Source organism: Canis aureus, chromosome 19 (genome assembly GCF_053574225.1).
Source record: "Canis aureus isolate CA01 chromosome 19, VMU_Caureus_v.1.0, whole genome shotgun sequence".
In the NCBI taxonomy this organism is placed as follows: domain Eukaryota; kingdom Metazoa; phylum Chordata; class Mammalia; order Carnivora; family Canidae; genus Canis; species Canis aureus.
Genome location: NC_135629.1, coordinates 10,978,843 through 10,988,693, shown reverse-complemented (window position 1 = coordinate 10,988,693; position 9,851 = coordinate 10,978,843). Strand labels below are relative to the sequence as shown.

General features: G+C 39.5%; 1 long non-coding RNA gene across 1 annotated transcript in view; it reads right to left on the bottom strand.

Annotated features, from left to right (window-relative positions):
• The window catches only part of LOC144291175 (uncharacterized), a 94,329-nt gene extending 91,778 nt beyond the window's left edge, over positions 1-2,551 (bottom strand). Inside the window, exon 1 of the long non-coding RNA XR_013358509.1 lies at positions 2,502-2,551. This is a non-coding gene — a long non-coding RNA (uncharacterized LOC144291175). The remainder of the gene's footprint in view (positions 1-2,501) is intronic.
• Between the last annotated feature and the right edge of the window lie 7,300 nt (positions 2,552-9,851).

Sequence of the window (9,851 nt, the reverse complement as noted above, 5' to 3'; positions counted from 1 at the left end):
CCCATGAGAATGTGACCCTTTCATTGGCTGGGGATTCTTCTCTCTCTCCATTGGAATTGTTTTGTTGTTTGGTGAACAATGATCTTCAGCTGCCTCTGTGCAATTAAGCCCCTTTCCAGTTGAGAAAGAAGTTATATGCTAGAATACTTAAGGAGCTTATCTCTGCCCCCACTGCCCAAAGAATCTATTGACATATTTTTCTAAAGTTTGTTCTCCAACTAAATGATGTTGCAGACAATAACCAACTATCCCACATGTAATCATGCCAAAGGCATCTCAGCTTCTTTCTTTGCGCTTTTTCCCACCTTACACAGCTGTCAAAGTGACCCTTTGAAACCATATGACAGAGCAGGTCACTGCTTTGCTCAAAACTGTTTCCCCTTGTAAGGAGGGTAAAAAATCAAAATCATTACTAGGCTCTACATAACCTGCTCCCTGACTCCTGCTCACCTCTTAGAATGCATCTGCTATCCCTCTCCTCATTTATCCTGACCCACCTTCACTGGCCTCCTTTCTGAACACCACAACTGTGTGTGTATGTGTGTGTGTGTGTGTGTGTGTGTGTGTGTGTGTGTTGTTTAGGGCCTTTGCACTTGCTGTTTCCTGTGATGGAAATTTCTCCCAGATTTGTGCAAGCCTATCCTGTGCCTCCTTTATTCTTTGTTTAAACATCATCTTTCGGGATCCCTGGGTGGCGCAGCGGTTTGGCGCCTGCCTTTGGCCCGGGGCGCGATCCTGGAGACCCGGGATCGAATCCCACGTCGGGCTCCCGGTGCATGGAGCCTGCTTCTCCCTCTGCCTGTGTCTCTGCCTCTCTGTCTCTCTCTGTGTGACTATCATGAATAAATAAATAAAATCTTTAAAAAAATAAAATAAACATCATCTTTTTAGTGTACCCCTCCATGCACGAAAGGATTTGCTTGTTTGATTTACTGTCATAGCCTCAGCTTCTATATCACTCAATAAATATTTGTTGAACCAACAGAGTAAAAAAGGACATATATGTAGTTTTGGGGTTGTTGTCATATACCTCATTTAAAATAATTCCAAGATAGAACCTAAACATATGCTATGGATAGATTATGCCTAACTCTACTGTAAAAATCTTTCTTACATACTGATGATCTCTTCTGTGGCAGGAAAGTGAGAGCAAGTCTCTGACACTAGCAAAGAGAACTGACGGTCATTGAAGTTTCAAGCTCAGATGTCATCTGTGACTTACCACTATCAATAAGTCATGTAAAAAAGAGAAAAAGAAAACATGTCTAAATGTATATGCAACTCCTAAAACCTGTCTTTTTCATAATCTGAGATTGCATAATCTAAATATCTGACTTCAATCTCTCATATTGACTGTTCATCAAGCACCTACTATGATTTTAAAAAAGAAGAAGAAAGCTCTTAGGAGGGAAACTGTTGTTGAGTTTTTTCAGAGCAGATTCTGAAACAAAAGTTTGGAGGGCATGTAATTCCTTTGGGAGGTGATGCCAGGAATCAATAGTAGAAGAACGAGAGATAAAACAGGAAGGGGAAGGAACGGGGGAAAGAAGGAGCCATAACAAGCAAACTACTGAAAACAAATGGACTCAGTCCTGCTGGGAACTCTAGGAAAGAGAGCCTCTGGGAAAGGAGAATGTATGATGGCCTAAGTAGCAGAGGCGGGCATGAGCCACAAGCACAGAGAAGGGTGAAACCAAGTCTGTCAGAGCTTCAGGAGAGGTCCTGAGGAAGTGGTGGTCAAGAAGAACCTTCCCAAGCAGAGATAATGGAGAATGGCATTTCAAGTCCTGGAGCCAGTATGGGCAAAACACAGAGGGTCATTGAGGCAGATGTCAATTTATATACCTGGGTGCTCTAGACATGTGACTATTTCTCCAGTAGTTTAATTTTTCCTTTGAACCCCATCCACTGGGTGAGAGAAAATCAATCTAGGTCTCTCCTCCCTCCCAGTCCAGGGATTTGTAGAAGTTCCAAACACAGTAGTTAAAGTATCTGGTTCTTTGGCTTGGAATCCTGATAGTTACTTTTACATCCCAACTTGGTAGGAGGTGGTACCCGGTATTTGATCAAATATCAATCTAGATGTCACAGTGAAGGTAATTTTTAGATGAAATTAACATTTAAATCAATAGACTTTGAATAGAACAGATCACCCTCCATAATGTGGAGGCCATAAGAGAAAAAAAAAAAACAGACTTCCTGAAAGGAAGAGGAAATTATGCCTCCAGACTGCCTTCAGAGTCAAGCTGCAACATCAATTCTTCCCTGGATCTCCAGGCTGCCAGCCTATGCTGCAGGATTTGGACTAGCCGGTTTCTACAGTCACATGAGCCAGTTCCTTAAAATCAATCAATACATCTCTTTCTCTTCCTCTCCCCCTCTGTCTCTCCATCCTAGTGGTTTTATTTCCCTGAAAAACCCTGAGTAACATTGACCATCATCTATTTGCTTTGGAATTTTTGGAAACATTACTATTCCCTCTGGCCTCCCATCATACTTACCCAAAATAGACAGTAACATGAAAGGGTCTGTGTTGTGTAGGAGGGACAGAACACCTGGAAATTCTCTTGTGTATCTCTGGAACCAGAAGAGTCTCTATGAGGTATGTGAGGTGTGTGTGACCTTCTCTGCTTGAGCATACCTTGGCAGCCTTTCTATAATACAACTTTCTCCCCATTCCTGGTGCAGGGGAATCTTACCAGCCTTAGCCCAGGATGCTCTGGCTTGAATTCTCCCAAATTCATATTCCCATTCCCAACCCCTTGCCAGAACTAGATGGGGAAGGGACTTGCAGAGGATGTGGAAGGAAGAAGAGAGGCAGGTTCATTATCAGGATCCATGCTAGCAATTTTTTCTGGCTACCTCTCTCTACAATCTTTGATTGCCATTTGCTCCCGTTTTCTTCCTCACAGGATGTTTTTGTAGTTGTGGGCTAGTGCTTCTTAATTACTCTCTCTTGGGTAAGATAAGTTTTCTTGAACCATCTATAGAGAAGAGATCAGGGTATGTTTCAAGTGAGCAGGTATTTTTCTTTCACCCAAGTGTTTACACATGAGTTTCCTTGGCCTTTACATCTCTTCAGATTAAAAAAAAAAAAAAATGGCTACAAGACTGTTCATATTGTAAATTCTCTCTTTTCCACTACCTCAATGACATACTACTGTCCATACACATGGCTGCTCTGTGTGATTCTTTGCTTAGACCCACTCCTCAATTTCTCAGACTGAGACTGAATTCAGGGCAACCCCATCTATCAGCCCAAGGCCTTGTTTGCCAAGCCTACTCCCAAGGAATTTTTTTGGTTCACATTAAAGTTTGTTTACTCCACTTCCAGAATCATCCTTTCCAGGCTTTTCCTGAGATCTTCAGTTTCATAACTGCACCCCTGCTACATCTCTCTTTCATGAATCTACCTTTCCACCAACTTCATGGTGTGGGGTTTCAGCCATCTCCTTCCATTGAAGGTGAAATTTTTATTTGTCTCTCTGAGTAACTTTCTGCTGCTGTGTTCAAACCAAATGTCTCTTATGGGCTCATTATCTAGTCTGAGAGGGCAGGAAAACTGGCTCTGCCCAGTCATATCTTCTTCTGTGCTTAATTGTTTATGTTTGCAAATATATGCCCTGAATTCTCTGGACTTAGTTTCAAAGGTCATATTCTTACAACTGAAAAGCTTTTCTTCTCTGAACTTCCCTGTCTGCAATGGATTAAAAGTCTGTTTTCAAACTCAAAAGCCAAGATTTCACTTTCATGTTACCTGAGATATGCCTAAACCACCATGTCCTGAATCAATGGATGTTTCAATTTTTCTGCCAGGGCAATGGCTTTTTAAAATTATTTACTAGGAATAAAAACATACCAGCTAACATATCAAATTATTAATCTGCCACACAGTGTAACAGATAATGTTTCAGAACCTATGCACTACAGCAGGAGCTAATTATCTTTTATTATGGTGCAGCGAATCATTACAGACAAAAAAACAACTAAAAATAAATAAGTACCACGGAAGTGCAAGGACAGCATTTTGGCAAAGAATCTTTTAACCATCTTTCCTAGACCAATCAATCTCTCTCCCTGTTGCTCTTGCTTGCTTGCTCTCTAAGGTTGTCATGATTTAAAACATATTCCTAAATACTTTATCTCCATTTTGCAGTAATTTGACCACATGTCAGAGCTGTTACATAAAAGACATGATACAATTTATAATGATTTGGTCAGAGGCAATATCATCTAGAAATCATTAATAGTATAAATAAAATTATTTTATAGGCATCTACTCTACAGATATGTATTACATTTCTCCGCTCTCTCTCAGAAAACTATTATTTTCAAAGCCTGCAAACTATAATGTAGTGTATATTTAGAGCCAAACTAAAAATTTCTTGGTGATAATATTTAGTAGCACTGACTAATTATTTTTATATGTTAGCTACTCTTTCTCTGACACAGAATGGAGGTAACTTAGCATATTTCTCTTGGCACTATCTTATCTGAAAAATAAACTCTGAGAAGTGGTTTATTTGTATATGCAGACTACATTTTATTCAGTTTTGTATGAAATATCACAACCTTTATTGCAGAACACATTGCAACTTTTTATCTTTGGTCTGGAAGTTTTGTAATGGCCTGTGCCCAAAGCAATACAATTCTGACATTTAGATGGAGTCAAACATCTCAAACGGGTTGTTTCATGTTTATTTTTATTTATTTATTTATTTATTTTTTTGGTCTAAAGGAATCCAAGGTGATCCAGAAGCTTCAGTGGTTAAAAGTGAATTGCAAAGCAATGTCAATGACTCTGCAGCCACAAAATGAGAAATTCAATTGAAAAAGTATATCAGGAGAGAAAGTCGGACTGAGAGATTGACAAGTATGAAGAAATACAAAGCAAGGGGCCCCCAAGGACCCAGGTTCATGAGCTCATTCAAGTTAACCAACCTGGGCCTTATTTTTCTCATTGTAAAATGGGAAACTAATAATAGCTCCCTAGCAGAACTATTTTGAGGGAAAGTTGGCATGTGAAAAACACTGTGCATGCTGTGAAATATGTACGTCAGCTGCCATCATTATCAGAAACTGCATTTTATTTAAAACCACAAATAAAACATTGCATCTCTTTGTTCTGTCTTCAGGTTATCTCTGACTTAGGTTGACATCTCTAGAAGGAGAGTCTGAAACCAGGATGCTTCTTGAGGTGGAAAACTAAATAGGGTAGGAGGAGAAGGCAGGAGAGATGAGGTTTCAGCTACAATCCAGCCCCAGCCTGATCCCCTGGGCAACTGTGAAAGTGTGAATGATAACACAGGGTCATCTTCACTTGAGGCAAAGGGGTCTTTTGTATCCTTACATCTATCACTGGCTGTGGGGGAGGTGGATGTGATGTGATGTTCCAGATATTTCCATGTGAAGCAATTCTATCTGTCAAGGGCAATTTTCCAGCAAAGAGTTTGATTGTGGACTGTCAGCAGCCAACCCTTCCTACAGTGAGGGAAGGATGCCCCACCTGGGCAAAGGAAATCTGGACTAGGGCACTACAAGCATCTTCTATAATCACCATTTTGACCACAAAACATCCAGCCTTATCCAGATGTTTCTCACATTGACCCCCTGTGTAGATCAAATTCTCTGCTAGTCAACAAATTCCCTGCTAGTCAAATATTTCTGCTGCTACAAAACCAGAAGCAGCTTAAGATAGAGAAACTTAAAAAGACTGTAAAGTCACCAGCTTTGTATTGTTGAATCATGTGACTCACAGGCAGAAGCTAGACATGAAAATAAGATTTGCTCATGTTTATAGATTCAGCTGTTGTTTATTGAAATCCCACTATGTGCCAAGCCCTCTGCTAGTTACTTCCATATGGTAACTCATGCTACCTGTACAACTGTCTTGTAAAGTTGATAGATATTATCTTCCTTCTGCGCACCTTGTAATTTTATGGTTCAGGAAAACTGAAGCTCACTTGAAGAGTAGTCATTTGAGGGACAGAATTGAAAATGTTAATAGCCCAAATGGCCAAGATTACTTCTACTTCCTAGGAAATGTTAGAGAATGTTGAAAGTTATCCTTGGCATTCCAATTCCACAATGTGTACCCTCTATGTATTCCAAGTTTCATGTAAAGCTATGATGCACAGAGCAAGCAGACATGGTCCCTGCCTTCTTGGAGTTTGAGGTTGTTGGTGGCACAAATGATTCCTCATTAATGGTGGTATCCCCAAAGATAGACAAGGAATTAATTCAAAATGCCTTTACTGAACACTTAATAATGTGCAAGGCCTTGAACCCAGAGTGGGATAAGGTACATTTAGGAATAAGCTACAGTCCCTGCTGCAAAAGGGTATATGGTCTATTGATCTGATGTGTTCTTAATTTTCAACTTCCTGGCTCTTAAGCCCTATCTTAAAATCTAATCTAATCTTATCTTTACCTCAATGTTATGTTTAATTTATTCCAGAATGGACATCTTAGTAGGAGTCCCATGGGCTACATAGTTCCACTGACTCATTCACATTCAATGCATCAAGTCTTTGCTAGAGAATAAATACTGACATCCATCCTACAGGGACCACATCAGGCAATAATAAGAACTAAATTAGATATTTTCACTTTAGTAAACCCAAAAAATTACATTCCTAGAGATGGGGTTAAACATCAGCCATAATCTGGAATAATCTGAATTATAAGAGTTGCCATTTTAAGTGTATATTTTGAATTTACTGGAATAAGAACTTTGATCATGTCAAGTATTTATAGTATTCAAAAATGCAAACAGTAACATCCCCCTCTTTCATTAGACTCCATCTTGATTCAGAAAATGAGGTCATTTCTTTCTCTGAACCAAGTGGGGATTTATTTATGACTAATGGCAATGGTCAATTTCTGGCTCACATTACAGATATTTTTATACATTTATTGTGTCTTATCTTCCTTAACATATCCCATTCTGGATTTTCAGCTCCCTGAAGTAAAAATATTTGTTCTAGTTAGTCTTAGACTCCTTTGTGGCATACAGAAGGCATTCAATCAATGATGATTGACTCGCTGGCTGGAGTGACGAAAGGATGGATGAATACAGAAATGAAAAATGTTGCATTCTTTGCCAATGTTGTCTTGGGGCTGATAAAAACTGCAGGGTACAATGTGACTCACCCAGAGAAGAGAATGAAGAGAAACTTAGAGATAAAGCACTTGCTGGTGGAAAAATGATTGGCAGAGAACATAAGCCTTGTACATAGTATGTACTCAAGGAGTTCCCTCTGAATTGCATAGGTGCAGACTTGGATTTCCTGAACATGTATATTAGGAGCCACAGGCTGGCTGAGCAAACCAAAAAAAAAAAAAAAAAAAACAAGCAGGGAGCTGTCTTAGTATCACCCACTACACCTCTGTCCCACTTGTGCTCCCTGACATCTAAAACTCTTTCTAGAAAAGGCATTTAGAAATAAATATTAACATCTAATTCTTCTGGGTGATTGCATTGGATATTTACTCTCTGGCTTCTCCATATCCATGATCTCTTCTGCAGGAGACAGACAGCCTTAACTTTCATTTGGGAATTCACTTCTTTCCAGCTTGAGCCCATAGAATCTAGACTTGTGGTATAACCCATGATGTAGACCTAAGACAGCTGGTGTATCACGTACCCTGGGCCATAGTGGATTGGTTCAGGAGGGGGCATGTGATGGACAGCAATTCAGTAAGAATGAAGTTTAAAACTTTTACCGGGCCTTTTAAATAAAATGTTCACTTTTTCGTTGGGTTTAAACCTAGAAGAATAGAGAACCAGGTGCTGTTGGCAGCCATTTTTGACTATGAGGAAAGAGCCTTTTTGAAAAGAGAGGCACAGTATAGCCAAAATGAAGACAACTGGGTGCATGAACGCTTACATCATTTAGCACCTGAAATAGGCCTTCGTCTGCAATTTTCCTTTTACATAATCCAACAAATTCCTTTTGTTGGTAAAGCCAGTTTGGTTTCAGTTTTCTGTCACTTAAAACCAAAAGACCTGAGAGAGGATAGAAATGCCTTAAAGGAACGATTACCATATGACTAAAATTCACAGTTAAAAAAAAATGGCTATAGAAGACACAGTTGGTGTCCCCCATATCCATATATCCACTCAGACAGAGGTGAAAAATGTAACTTCAGTGGACAAAAATCATACATGCTAAAGGCTTCCTATCTCAATGGCCTGTATTTCTGCCTGAGGGCTTTCTCTGGCCACAGAAGCATGATCATTCCATACACAGCAAAATGGGAAGTTAACGTCCCCAGAAGTGAACTTTAACCAGTGAATGATAGCAGTTGCCACCCCTCAGTGGGATCATTCTGATTTGTTTTAAAAAAGTGTATCTAGTAGGAGCGCCTGGGTAGCTCAGTTGGCTCAGCATCTACCTCAGCTCAGATCACTATCCCAAGGCCCTGAAATTGAGCCCTGATTCAGGCTCCCTGATTGGTGGTAATTCTGCTTCTCCTGTTCCCTCTGCCTCTCCCCCTGCTCATGCTCTTTCTCTCTCTCAAATAAATAAATAAAATCTTTAAAAACTATATCTAGTAGAATGGAGTCCTAGTTTCCCACAGTAGTAACTCATTCATTGAAACAGCTTTTACTGATTTTCCTTCTATCCTGCCTGCCTCCTTATTCCCTCACTGTGCTACCTGGGAATCATCTCTCAAATAAACAACTTGCACCCAAATCTTTTGTCAGGTTCTGTTCTGGGGAGGAACTCAACGAAAGGATGGATGAAGTTGATAAAAATTTGTTTGTAGAGGGCAGCAAGAGGAGGGCAAGAGGGACTAGAAAGTGCTCCCATGAAAATACAAGGTACAGAGAGAAGGGATATGAGAGCAGCCACTATCTGTGAGCAACAGCCCATACCACAACTAGTAGTGTGCAAAGGTAATCTTTGTCACCCAAAGCCTTCCTTTCTTTTTTTTTAAGCCTTCCTTTCTCTATCAGAATGAACAGAATATGAAATTTAGAACCTCAAGATCTTATAGCTCTACCACTTCCTATTAGTGTTAATTTTTGGCAAGTAGCCTAACACTTTTAAATCTTATTTTCCTCATCAAGGGCTAATAATACCTATTGTAATGGTTTTGGATCAAGGAGCAAAGGACAGGAAAATAATTTGGAAACTATAAAGCATTAGGCAAAAGCAATTATTTCTGATTCTCAAGTACAGAAGAGGGTAACATTCTAAGACTATAACCAGATCTCACACAGAAGAGAAAATCACACTGAAAATGCAAAGTGAAAATATTCCACCCCAGGAGATTCCCTAGACTTGAAAAAGGTTAACCACAAGGCACAAAGGTGTTAATATTAGATGGTGCCACTTCAATGGTTACCAGTTCATGTTGATCCTTCAAGGAAGAAGAAGTAGAGTATTAATACAAACCCATACTTTATAAATACTGCAAAAGTAAGATTGCTCTAAAAGAAGATGGTAGACATTATTCTTTGAAGGTCCCAGATGGATATTTTAGAAAAGGAAGTCAGCAGTAAAAGTGTTTTATAGCTTTAGAAACTTAACTAATTTAGAATCAGAAGTTTACTGTTTCACCAATATTTATGGGGTTACAAATTTATCTAAAAATTTGTTTTTGTCCCACACACCCAAAGTTATTAATGAGCCAGCTGCTGGTTATTAATCTTCATTTCCTAAAACAAAACTGGCCCTATGTTTCTTGCAGATTGTACATCACATACAGAAACCATATCCTGGAAGCCAAATTAAGCTTGAGTCAATAGCCCATTACAGCCAAGAGTTGTGGGCAAAAGCCATAAGGAACTGCATGTCTAATGTTGCAGTGACGGAACCACATTTAGATGTAGAAAGGTTTTG